This window comes from Ochotona curzoniae, unplaced genomic scaffold (genome assembly GCF_017591425.1).
Source record: "Ochotona curzoniae isolate NIBS_2020 unplaced genomic scaffold, NIBS_Ocur_1.0 scaffold_4505, whole genome shotgun sequence".
Taxonomy (NCBI): domain Eukaryota; kingdom Metazoa; phylum Chordata; class Mammalia; order Lagomorpha; family Ochotonidae; genus Ochotona; species Ochotona curzoniae.
The window spans coordinates 48,293,778-48,307,646 of record NW_024467118.1 but is presented as its reverse complement, the minus strand read 5'-3'; positions in this window follow the sequence as shown (position 1 = coordinate 48,307,646).

Here is a 13,869-nt window from a genome sequence, read left to right as displayed (position 1 = left end):
CTGTCTCTCCTCTCTGTATATCTGACTTTACAATAAAAATAAATAAATCTTTTAAGAAAGGGATTTTTCCTTGTTCTTTGTTTTTTTCTTTTATTTTCTTTTTCTCTCTCGCTTCCTCTTTCTGCTTTTGTACAGCGATCTTTCATCAGAACTCCATGTGTCTTGAAACTCATTCCACACTGAGCTCAAGACTTCCCTGTGTACTGGCTAACACTGAAGGGTACTTCATGGGCCCTGAATTCATGCCTTCTTTCCCACATAGGACCTCTCCTGCCCCACCAGACATCATGGGGCAGACAGAAAAGGGCAGCAAGAAAGCCTCGAGGCAACATGTAGAATTAGTCAAAGCTGCCACCAACTCCTCTTGATCCCTGGCCTCCCAGAAGACAAGGTTAGCATGACCAGAACAGCAACAAAGCCTGGAAACCTGACGGAAAGCATCCTGAAACACTCACACACAACTCCTGGTAGGAACGCAAGATGGAATGAGCACTTAGAAGAGCAAGGGGCAGGCTCGCCAGAGGGTAAGAGTGTGGATGCTTTCCATGGGATTCAGTCAGTCACTCATAGGTATTCAAACAAAACAAAGAAAAACATGTGTCTACTCGACAACTTGTACATGGATATTCACAGCAATATTGTTTATACCAATGAAAAATAAATATCCATCAACAAGTATGAATCAACATGCTGCGATATAATCATGAATAAAACAATACTCAGTCAAAAAGAGAGGGAAAGGTGATAATGGATTGTGGCAAAGTGATCCATGCAATCACACGCAAGAATCTTAAAACCATTACCCTGAATGAAAGAAGCCAGACCCAAGAGTCTACATGACATGGTACCAGTAGTATAATACTCTAGAAACCAAGTCCTAAGTGATAAAAAGCAGATCAGACGTTGCCAAAGATTGGGGTCACAGGGAGAGAAAAACTTCAAAGCAACAAAGGAAGCTTTTGGGGTACAGAAAGTGTCTGAATCTTCGTGTGGCAGTGATTCCATGGGTGTGTACAAGTGCCAAAACTCAGCTGCATCCTTTAAATGAACTGAGTTATATATTTTAAATAGATGTAAATTGGATCTCATTGACAGTCATTATAAAATACCACTTAATAAATGAGGAGTCAGCGGGCATTGTGATGCAGCAGCTAAGCTAGCGGTCAGGACTCCCACATTTGAGTGTCATCTCTGCTCCAGACTCCAACTGCCTGAGTATGTGCATCCCAGGAGGCAGCAAAAACTGCTGTCCCTGCCTCCCATGCAGGAGGCCCAGCTTGAGTCCAGGGCTCTGGCTTTGGGCTGTCCAGCCCCGGTTGTTGCATGTATTGGGAGAGTAAGCCAACGGATGGGTGTTCCTCCCCCACTCTCTGACTCAGAGATAAAAACTAAACAGTAAACAATGAGAAAATTGGGGGTATTTTCACTTTTCATCATGCTTCTTATTCCTTAGAATCTCTTCACAGCCCTCAGATTTTAAATATGGTTTCAGTTACAAAAGTAAAGCAAAGGCTTTTAGCACAGTGTTTTACACAGTGGCTCCTGCATTTAACTTTATTATGGAATAGTGGAGACAGCACAACTTTGATGTTCTGTTTCTGTCACCAGGGTCCCTTGTCTCAGCAGCCATCATAGCCTGTGCTCCGTTCTACTCTAAAATATTCTTCTTTAAGCATATACCACAAAACCCGGCCAAGGCCAGCTTTGCTTTGCCATCAGCTGTGTTGATGGGCTAAGACTCTTTTATCCTTGCTAAATGCCACTTCCTTTCCTCGAGCTGCCTGTAGACTTCCAGGGTCAACACATCTCTGGCCTGGGTGGTTAGGTTTTTTTCCAGCAGCAACTCCCAGACCTGAGGAGCAGATGCTGGCAAACACTCCCTCCCTCTGCGGAGGGCAGGCCATGGTTCTTGACAAAGTTTAGATCCAGAAGCCCATGGCAGGACACTAAAGGAGATGCGCTTAAGACCTGAGAACCTCGTTTCATTTTCAGAGCAGCAGGTACATACTTAGGAAATGATGGGTAAATGCTTTAGGAAGAAATGCCACTGAACATCAAGACATCAGCGCAGTCCTGCCTGAGTGGGAGCATTGTGAGTGACGCTTTAGAGCATCACAGCATTGACAAGCAAAGTCAGAAGCCAGGTGTCTGTTGTTGTTGTTAAGAAAAGATTATTTATTTGAAAGGCTGCCTTACAGAAAAAGAAGGAGAGACAGAGAAAGAGAGAATCTTCCCTCAGCTGGTTTACTCCTCAAAAGCCAGAGCTAGGCCAGGTTGAAACAAGTAACCAGGAGTTCTATCCTCATCTCCCATGTGACCACAGGGACCCAAGCAACTAGACAATCTTCTGCTGCTTTTCCGAGGCTATGAGCAGGGAGTTTGATCAAAAGTGTAGCAATTCCTGGCTCCCGTCTTCCAACCAGCCCAGTTCTGGTTATTGTGTCCATTTGGAGAATGAATTGGCAGATGGAAGATCTGTTTCTCCTCACTCTGTAAATCTGACTTTCAACTAAATAAATAAATAAATAAATAAATCTTTAAAAGAAGTAGAGCAGCAGCGACAAAAAGCAGCACCTAAATGGGATGCCAGTGTCACAGATGTTGCCTTAAGTCGCTGTGCCACAACACTAGTCCAGAGTTAAAACAGTTTCCAACACATGAAAGAAGTGGCCTAGTGGCTAAGATCCTCGCCTTGAATGTGCCAGGATCCGATGTGGGTGCCTGTTCTAATCCCAGCAGCCCTATTTTCCATCCAGCTTCCTGCTTGTGGCCTGGGAAAGCAGTCGAGGACGGCCCAAAGCCTTGGGACCCTTCCCCCATGTGGGAGACCTGAAGGAAGTTCCTGGCTGCTGGCTTCAGGTCAGCACAGCTCTGGCCATTGTGGTCACTTAGAGAGTGAATCACTGGACGGAGGGTCTTAATCTCTGTATATCTGACTTAGCAACAAAAAAATAAAGAAATAAATCTTTTTTCAAAAAAAGTGAAAGAAATTTACTCAGAGAGGACTTGAGAAGTTACCTACAGTAAGTGGCACCATATGAGGGTAAAAAGTTAATGGTAAGATGGAAAAGCTTAGAAGCAAGTGATGTGAATGCTCCTGTTTCCTTTTCACTCTTGTTTTTGCATTCACATCACTTGCTTCTAAGCTTTCTGCAGCTTGAGAAGAAACATAGAATGAAAGCAGGTCAGTTCAATTGTGTTGAGGATTAGTGCCCAAGGAACAAAGACCTAGATCCTATATGAAAACAATAATGCTGGAAAGCTTAGTGCAGTCCTGCTCCCCATGCTCTCCCGATCACACAGACCTTCACAGTGTCTCTCTAGCTTACTCCAGCAGCATGTCAACCCAGCAGGAAAGAAGGAAATGTCAGCAAGGGAGTCCTAACAAGGACAGAAAGGCATAGACATTTCTAACCTTACGATCCAGATTGGCTTTCTGGAATCTTCCCCAAGTGGAAATTCAAACATATCAATTAATGCTCAACATTGCATAATTCAAATTTATGGCTTTATTCATGACTTATTCACTAGTGCAGTCTGAGCTTAGTTAACTGGCCAAGTATTAGGGGAAAAAAGAATATATATCTTTTTCAGTTTGGAAGGGAAAGTATATTTCATGCACTTTACTCTTACTTATCATGTTTGCTCAGTTCTAAGCTTTTTGCTCAGGAACTACAGATGGATTTCAATGAAACAAAAAGGAAATTGGATTCCATCAATCATTATACTAAAACACTACCAAAATTAGATGTCATGAGGTTATACCATTTCATCGCTTGTAATTAATATTGTCTGTGCATGCCCCTTTCTGAGAAAATATTTATACAACATTCCATTTCCTACACAGAAATTCATCTTCTGACTTTCCCACAAACTGAAAAATTACCTAGTAAGATAGAGAAAAAAGAAAACTATTGTAGTCCTCTTGCTTAACATTATAGAAAAATTTTCATCTGCCCAAATGAAAGATTATTTTGGAGTTTGTCTCCTTTCCTTAAAGAATAACTCTAGTTTTTTAAACTACATAATTATCATTTAGCTCAAACCAAAATTCAGTAATAATATTTAGACCAAAAATAATTAAAGAACGTGGGCCCAGTGTGATGGGCTCAATGGCTAAATCCTCATCTTGCATGTGCCGGGCACCAGTTCATGTCCTAGCTGCTCTGCTTCCCATCCAACTCCCTGCTTGTAGCCTGGCAAAGCAGTAAAGGATGGCCCAAAGCCCTGGGACCCTGAACCCATGTGAGAGACTCAGAAAAAGTTCCTGGCTCCTGGCTCTGGATCAGCTCAGCTCCAACCATTGCAAGCACTTGCGGAGTGAACCAGCAGATGGAAGATTTCTTTTCTCTGTCTCTCCTTCTCTCTGTAAATCTGCCTTTCCAATATAAGTAAAATAAGTCTTTCCATAAAAAAATAATTACAAGAATGCTTCTGTGGTGTACTTTTTAATTTTTCATTGGGAAATTTCATTTGTCAGGTGAAGAGAGATTTTTTTTTCTTCTGTTTTCCTCTCCAAGGTTACAATCTCCAAGGATACCATACAGATATATAGTGGAAATCTCCTCGGAGGACACTGATACCCTGGCTTCTGTCCTCTCCTGAGACAAGCCAAGAACAAGCCAGGTGGCGCCATCGTTAACTGCTCTGGTTATAACGTTGCTCTTGTTTCCTCAAGTAGGACCTGAGTCAGACAGCCCTGGTCATAAATATTTGCTGACTGTGTGATCTTGTGCCAATCCATTACCTTTCACAGTTCCAATTTGCTCAGCTGTGAATGGAGCTAAGGCAGCACTTGCTCTATATGGCTGCCATCTAGCAGCTTCAGTAAGTGGTGGTTGGTGGGAGCCGTGGTGGCGCTTACACATTAACAGCAACTGCCATGCCTTATGCTTCCACAGCATGCCAATCAAATGATGAGTGCAGCTCAGATGTGTATGTTACTTCGTCAAATTATAGACTACTCTGAATAAGGAAAATAATCACCAGTAGATTTCCAAAAGATTCAACATAAGCAAGCTATACAGAATCAACCTGTACAATAATGGTTACAATCAAAGCATGGATTTCAGAATTATATCTTCCTGAGTTCAAATTTTGCTCCTGCCTTTTCCTAACTGGGTTACGTTAGGAAGTACTTAATTTCTAGTTTTGGCTTCCATATACATAAGATGTGACTCTTAATGTCATTTTTCTCATGGTGTCAGTGGAAGTATTAAATAAGTTAATGAACACATTTTGAATATAGAATATTTAAATATTCAATATTGAGTGATTATCACTCAATAAACCCTAATATCTAGAAGTTCAAAGTTTGTTGACTTTCTACTACACATCTATTTAGGTGCAAAAATTTGAAATCCATAAATAGCTTTTCATAATATGCATTTTTCTGGGAACATTTAAAGACCCCTTATAATACATGGCCCCTAGTCCTTAAAAAATGAGTAATCTACCTTGCAAGATCTACATGCAAATGGTACAATACAAGAAAACCTAAGTGTTAGAACAGACTCCTATGCACAGTAGAAACACTTATCTAGAATGTCCCTCTAGTGTTAGAGAACTGACATTTGAAAAAACTTGAAAATGGTTTCAGCTATTTATGAGGTAAGATATACAGATTCATAGGCACAAAATGTCACAGACACTGAAGGACAGGCAAGAGAAATGACCCAAAACACTCAGTGAGCAGAAACCTGAGGGAGAGTCGAAGGGTCCTTTCCCCAAAAAACTGGCTGCTGCTAACAATGATGCTGAAAACTCATCTCTACTTACAATGTTGGCAATTCCTCAATGTAGGCACCAAGCTTCTCTGAACTCACTGTCTTTCTAGCAGAACAAGCCTGGATCCAACGCACACCTATGCTTCAGTGCCTCTTCAAGTGGATGAACAATCACCTAGAGGACCTTACCAGACATTTCAAATCCTCTAAGATGGAGCCACCTAGCATAACCTTTATTTGAGAGCCAGAGAACCAGAGAAGTGGTGGGTCTCTCACTCACTGGTTTACTCTCCAAATGCCCACAATGACAAGGCTGGGACAAGGCTGGGAACTCAATCCAGGTCCACCATCCAGGTGGGTCCTCCCCTCTTGCATCCCCAGGTGACATTAGCACCCTGGAATTAGCTGGGATGTGAAGTAGATCCTGGACTCCAACCCTGTCACTCAGTTATGGGACATGAATATCTCAAGCAGCAGCTTGACCACTAGGCTAAAAATCAGCTCCAAAAAAAGCTTTAGAGCGATCTTCTCATTACTCAATTTCTTCCAGCCACCACAGTCTTTGCCCAAGTTCCTGCTGCCTCTTGCTTTATTTTCAATCACACAAGATATTTTTCCCTAGCTTAACTTTGCTCATGTTTATCAGACAACAAAGCTAAATTCTCCCTTCCATGCCAGCGAAGACCAAACATTTTCCTCATGGTGTGCAAAACTTTTATACCCTTCTCTGACTACTCCCATTTCAAAGTTGTGTTGATTCATTGATTCATTCATTTGAAAGGCAGAGTACCAGGAAGGAAAAGAGAGAAAGACTGGTTTTCTATCCTCTGGTTCACTTCTCAAATACCTGCAATAGTTAGAGCTGAACCAGGATGAAGCCAGGAGCCAGAATTTCCACCTCTGCATCCCACACAAGTGGCAGAAGCCCAAGCACTTAGACTGTCATCCACTGCCAGCTGGTATCCCAAGCAGTGGTTTAACACAACAACTGCCTGGAGTTCTTTGTTTCAGCTTTGTCTACCATTATACAATGCTAAACACAGAGAAGTTTATTACACAAATAAGCAGAAAGTCGATGAATTCACAATGCTATTTAATGGCTAGTTTAATATAATGTCATCTAAATGATTTCTCATAGTGGTAGTATACTGCTATCATTTTTATTATTTTCATGAGTAACTGAGCTATACTAATGGCCCTTATCATTACTAAGTGCTTTCAGGGAATATGCTACTACATACCAAGATTTGAGACTATACAATTGCTGGTTTGAGATCTCAAGGTTTGAATGTTAGCACCTGGTTCCCAAGTCCATAGATTTCTCCTGCACCCTGTGAACTGCTCCCAGGGTACAGATCCTGAGGCCTTCATTCTGACCCTGTTGCCTTGGAAGACATTCACACTGCTTCAGTCCAAAGAGCAGATCCACCTTCTTTGCCAGAACAGGATTTAGTCCTAAGCTGAAGAGGGCAGGTGTTTGCCAAACTTGGAGGTGACATTTCATTCTAACACTCAACATGCAGCTGAGCCACTGAGGAGTGGAAATGACAGAATGGAAAGCAGTAATGCTCAACTCCCAAAGGAACAACTATAATACATCTTAAAGGGATCTATCTGGTTGGACCTGACCTGTGGGGCACCCATAAAACTTGCCCTCATTTATGTTCTATTTACATTTGAGGAAAGAACATAAATGAAATATCTACTTTCATAAAAGCCTTGCTACAAAGTGAGGTTGTAAATCTTAAAAACAAAGAAATGGTAAGTATTTTTAACATGAACACTGAAAGACCAAAAGGAAAAAAAAAAAAGAATGCTTTATTCATTGATTCCAAAACCTCAAACTTAAGCTCAGTGTCTGCCCCCAACCCTGGGATAAAAAGGGGGTCATAACTAGAGGCAGAAGGCCACAACAGTTCTGTAGGAACTCCAACTTTCCTTGAATTCTTCTCCAGTTCTCCATTACATCTCTAGCAATCTCTTACCTATGCTCCACAGTGCCTTCTGTCATGGCCCGGCTCCTACAACTCCAATAGTAGCAGTTTAAGCCAAGGATCTAGATAGAATCTGTACTAGTCAGGGTTCTCTGGGAAATTAATATACAAGAGCACTCCAAGTAAAATAAAATTTTAAACTAAATTTATTTTGCCACAAAGAAATGTTAAAATTCATGCCTATGAGAAGTTTTCAAAAAAGTTCATAGAAAATAACATTTTATGACAAAACTATACAAACATTTTGGGACCAAAGTAAGTTTATTTATTACTCCATTTTCACAACTTCTTTGAAGTATTTTCTTATATGTGAAAACATCTGTCTATTGATAGAAAGTGAGATGATGAGGTTTGTTATACCATACTAGCTCATAGAATTATGAGATGACCCATAATCTACCAGGAGCAAACTGGAGACCCAAGAAAGCTGATGATATAGCCCAATGACCTGAGAGTCAGAGAGCCAAACAGCAGAGATCCCAGAGAATATGAAGGCCCGAGGAGCAGGAGAACTCACTCAGTTAGGCAAAACTCTGCAAACTTTCTTCACTTTCTTGCTCTGTTCCAGCTTTCAAATAATTAGATGATGCCCACCCACACTGGGAAGAGCCATTCGCTTTACTCAGTCCTACTTACATGCTAACCTCTTCCAGAAATGCTTGCAGATAATGTTTAACCCACGGAGTCAGTGTACTCCATGGTCTAATCAAGTTGACACATCAAATTAACTATCACAAAAGAGGCATTTCTGGGCTGGTATTACGGCACAGTGAGTTAATAGCCACCTATGATGTCAGTATCTTACATGAACATTGGTTCAATTTTTAATAGCTCCACTTTTATCTAGCTCCCTGCTAATGTGCCTGGAAATGCAGAGAAGACGGCCCAAGTACTTGATTCCTTGCCACTCATGTGAGAGATTTAGATTGAATTTTTGGCTTCCAGACTGGGCCTGATCCAGCTCCAACTCTAGCCATTGCAGATATTTGAATGTGAACCTGGATAGGAACTCTCTCAGTAAATCAGTCTTTTTGTCTATCTCAATCTCTCTCTCTCTCTCTCTCTCTCACGCACACACACACACACACACACACACACACACACACAAACACCCTCTTTCTGTCTCTAAAAAAAATTAACTTCTTTAAAAATTAAAATTACCCATCATATACTTAAAACCATTAATGTGTAATGAAGTTACCATCATTAGTGGTAATATCCACTATGCGTGGAGTCACTGATAACAGTTCTAAGAGTTCCCAACAGGACTAGGATAAGTTCATAACAGGCTCACCTGAACAGGAGATAATGTTACCACTAACATCTTACTCCTTATGTTCCAAAGCCACTAAGGCCCAGCAAATATTCACATATTTTGAGAGTACTGTTAGCTAAGAAAATTACCTTCTGAAGCTGCTGCTGGTTTTCTAGAACCCATACAACCGGTAGTCTGTGCCCTCTAATCTCATAGATCATTTCATGAAATCATTCTTTCTCTGTCTTTTATTATAACTTGCTTTTTGTAATTCCATCTGGTTCTCACTCATAAGTGGCAGCCATGATCCTCTGTCACCCAGGTGGCCCCTTAATAGGAAGCTGTATGGGAAGCCAAGGTAGGACCTGAACTCAAGACCTTAGACATGGAATGCAGGCACCTCAAGCAGCTGTTTAATATGCTGCTTCAGCACTCCTTCCCCTATAATGTCTTTTAATTCCATTTTCCCTTACAAGTTTAGAAGCCTCCTCATAAATTAATATCTGTACATTGATCCTGGAGGAGCTCATCAAAACTTTATTAGAAGATGATAAGGAAACTGAATTATATCAATAAAAGAAGTTCTAAGCTTCTCACAAGTCAGTTAACACTGATATAATCAGCAGTTAGAATTTCATAATTTGGTACAAAAAAAATCCTAAGCTCTTCTAAATTTGAGGGAAGATCAAGAAGAAAACATCTTACTTTGGACTCTAACTGCCATTTTACTATTGTTCTGGCCTCCCATCACAGCCAGATGACCAGACAATATCAAAAGCTCCTAGAAAGATTAATGCTGCATCTTCTACTTTAAACAACTTTATAAAATGAAATAGGACATGTCAGCAATTCTAGGAATGTCCATGAAACCTTCCACCAACCTCTCCAGTTTATGACCACCTCATCCACCTTCAAACAACACCTAGTTAAGAAGCAATTTGATTTCAGTGAGGGATATGTGCATGAACAGGCTACATTTGACCCATGAGAAAGCAATCATGTACTATTCATCTACAACAGAAGAGTGTATCTCTACTAAGCAGATGCCAATGCATTACAGTTGCCTTGCTTTAACATTCACTGGTGATAAATTCTCTTTCTAGTTTCAGCCTTCAAATATCATACTGCCAGGGAAATGTACAATCCATTACTTAAATTTCACTCATAGACTAGCATAGTGTTCAAAATATTTGTCTTATCTCTTCAAGCATGTATTTAGAAATACATAATTAGCCAACATTTTTCAGGATGTCTGACACATCTCAAAATAGATATTAGTATTTAATTTTCAAGCTATTTGTAATCTTCAGCAAGACAGTTTGCTAATTGGAGAGTGGAAATCAAATAAATTAAAGTGAAATCGTTCAACTGCTGTATTAACAAGCAGATTCCAACCTATTTCACTTCACAGATCAAAGCCATTAGCCCAGCCAAGAATAGAAAACATGCCGGGCTCTTTTCAAAGGCAAACTAGAGGAGAAAGTACTGAAAGACAGCAAATAATGATAATAATAATTTTTAAGGATTTGTTTCACTTTTTTGAAAAGCAAAGTTACAGAAAGAGAGGTTGAGAGACATTAAGAGATACAAAGAATCTTTCACTGGTTGACTCTCCAAATCTCTGCAAGTGCTAGGACTGTACCAGACTGAAGCCAGGAGACACAGATTTCTTCTGGTCTCCCACATGAGTTCAGGGGTCTAAATATTTGGACATCTTCTGCCTCTTTCTCAAGTATATTAGCTGAGAACTGGATTGGAAATGAAGCAGCCAGGACTTGAACCAGTGCCCAAATGATATGCAGGCATCGTAAGTGGAAGCTTTACCCACTGTGCCATAATGCTGACCCCAGTGATAATGATCATTTTTAAAAGCCCCTTGCTAGGTGGTCATTTTTGCACTTTTATCTGCTTTCCCAATTTTCCAAGAATATATATGTCCCAAAAATACTGCTACCTTTCAACATACCAAGGACTGCCAATCTTATGTACCCCTTTGTCTTTGAAGCTCCAAGAAGAAAGCACTTTATAACTACAAACCTCAGCTGACTATCACATCTGAAAGGCCTTCCCAGAGGCCCATGTCTGAGAAGCTTCTGCAGATTCCCCATCCATGTTAGTAGTTCCTCATTTTATTACCTTGGCTCATTGTCTTCATGACTTGGAGAGCTGCAGAAAATTCATTAGCTGCTTCTCTGCTCTTATCGCTCAGAATGTGCATTTCATGAAAGCAGGACCTTTATCATATCATGTTCCCTACTGTAACCCCAGCCACTGAAAGATCACCAGTACAGAATAACATGTCACAAACATGTATCAAAAAAAATCAGTAACTAAACAAATAAATGTATTCCAGGCCAAAGAAGCATTGTGGTCAAGCACTTACAAACAGTAAGTAGTTCAGTGAGTTCTCTTAGATGGTTGATGCATGAATGAGAGGATGTGGTCTGAAGCAGAGCTGCAGGCCTTGTGACCAAAGCTGAGGAGTTTTCTCTTTTTTTCTGAACACAACTGGGGAGCCCCTGAGGAACTGTAAAACAAGGAAGGTACATGGTTATATTTGTATTCCATAAATGATCACAGCAGCAGCAGTGTCCAGAATGAACCAGAGGGAGTGAAACCAAATGAAAGGAAAGAATGATGTCAGGATGAGCCTATGAACACATAAACTGAGAGACTAGTCAAGGAACATCCAGCATTTGGCCTATCAGTAAAGATGCCAATTAGGACACTTGTGGAATGAGTACCTTGGTTCAAGTCACAGCTGCACTCCCAATTCTAGCTTCCTACCAATGTGCGATTTGGGAGGCAACAGATTGGTGGCTCCATGGGTTGGGGTCCTATCACCTGTGGTAAAGACTTGGATCAAGCTCCTTGCTCCTGGCTTTAGACTGACTCAATCATCTGGGAAATAGATCAGTTGACAGGAACTTTAACTTCTGCCTAATTCTCTCTGCATAGTTCTCTCTCCCTCTTAAACAGATGTGGCTAAACAAATAACCTTTGTAAAAAGAATAGGCATGGAGAAAAAGCTTTAGGTACAAGCAATAGCAATGTGTGGGTGTGAGCCTTCAGACTTTGTGAGCCATCATATACTGGGGGGTACTTGAGGGAAGAAGTGAAGACAGGACTGAGGGTGGAGCCATGGGTGACCACCATAACAGGTAGTGGCTTGCTCTTCACCAGAACATAGGGAAGAAAGGGAAGAAAGCAGAGGATTTTGTATGAGTTTGAATTTTTCTGAAATAAAAAGTTGACTAAACACTTCAATACATGGAGCTCATGTCCAACAAGAGGGACACGGCAATGGGATATAAATTTGCCCACTAGCTTAGTTGGTAGAGCGTAATATTTGATGGGGAAGGGGAGGGACTTAATGTTTAAGCTCACTTGCCAAATGCCTTCAATAGCTGGGGTTGGTACAGGCCAAAGCCCAGCACTCAAAACTCAATTCTACTCTCACATGTGTGTGGCAGGAGGCCAAGTACTTGAACCATTACTTACAGGTGTTGAACTGGGATTCAAACCCAGGCATGGGATGGGCTGTGAGCATCTTAATAGCATGTATAGATGCAGATCTTTCACTGAATTTGGTTTTGATTTAGACTTAGCATACAAGCTAAGTCTAAAGCAAATTTATTTTATTCATTTCAGGCAGTGCCAGCAGTGTCTTTTCCTTGCCTTTTCTTGTTTTTGTTTGGTTCTTTGTTTTTGGGGATTTTTTTATCAAGAGATTTCCTGTCCAACCATGACCACCTGGCCAGGACATAAAACTTAAAATGCTCATTTGCTGCCCAATGTTACCAGAAAATTGGAGCAGATAACTACTAATTTTTTTCCACTCCAGAATATGTCTCCCTTTGAAGATGAGTCTGGCCCAGTTTTTCCATGTTAAATTAAGCAATTTAGTCTGTATCTATTGCCTATGTTTTTCATCTCCAGCTAAAGAACTTATTTTCTAAAGAAAACTACACACCACTAAGATGTCCATATATGGAACTCCACACTCTTCTCAACTGACATGTCTAAGTACAGAACACACACGTTTTATTTGTTAAGAGACCAGACATGGAGCCCAGCAAGGAAACAGGTGGAAATGCTCAAGGAGAAGGCCAACACGGCTGAGATAGATTAAACGCTCTCATTAGTGCTTCTCTTCATACCTTCTGAGTTTGAAGTGAACCAAACCAAGGCCAGGCATTTAGTCGTTCAAACCAAGCACTCCCTGTTCAGCTCCCCAGGGTTTCCATGCACTCCATCCTCATCTGAAATGTTTTTACGGTGATGATAAACCGGCTCCTAATAAAAAAGTCCAAAACCACATGGTCTCTGTTACTGAAGTATGGGTTCAAATGTGTTTCTATTAAACATACGCATACTGGGTCTTACTCTCTAGAATCATCTGGAAAAAAAAAAAGTTAAAGTACCTCAAGAGTGAATCTGAGGCTAGTGTACACATCAAATAAAAGGCATGTGACTGAAAAGCAGGTCTTTTGTGATTTTCTCTGTAACACATTCAGACCAGAGTTCCTAGGCTATCAACATTAGTCTAATTCAGAGGATATGTTGAGGAAGGTCACCTTCATCCCCAGGGAGAATGAAACTTCAGTATGAATAGAGCTGTTGGCTTTTCATGAGCTCAGACCATTGCACAAGTTGATAGAGGTGCTCAGAAAGGCTCTAAAGTCAGGGCTGGTATTGTAACACAGCAGATGAAGCTGCTGACTTCAAATGCCAGCATCCCATGTAGGTGCCAGTTTGCAACCTACACTTCCAATCCAGTTCCCTGTTGAAGCACATAGGAAAGCAACAGAAAATGGCCCAAGTGCTTGAGTCCCTGAACTTGCCTTGGAGACCCAACAGAAAAATAATAGCTCCTAGTTTCTGCCTGGCCTAG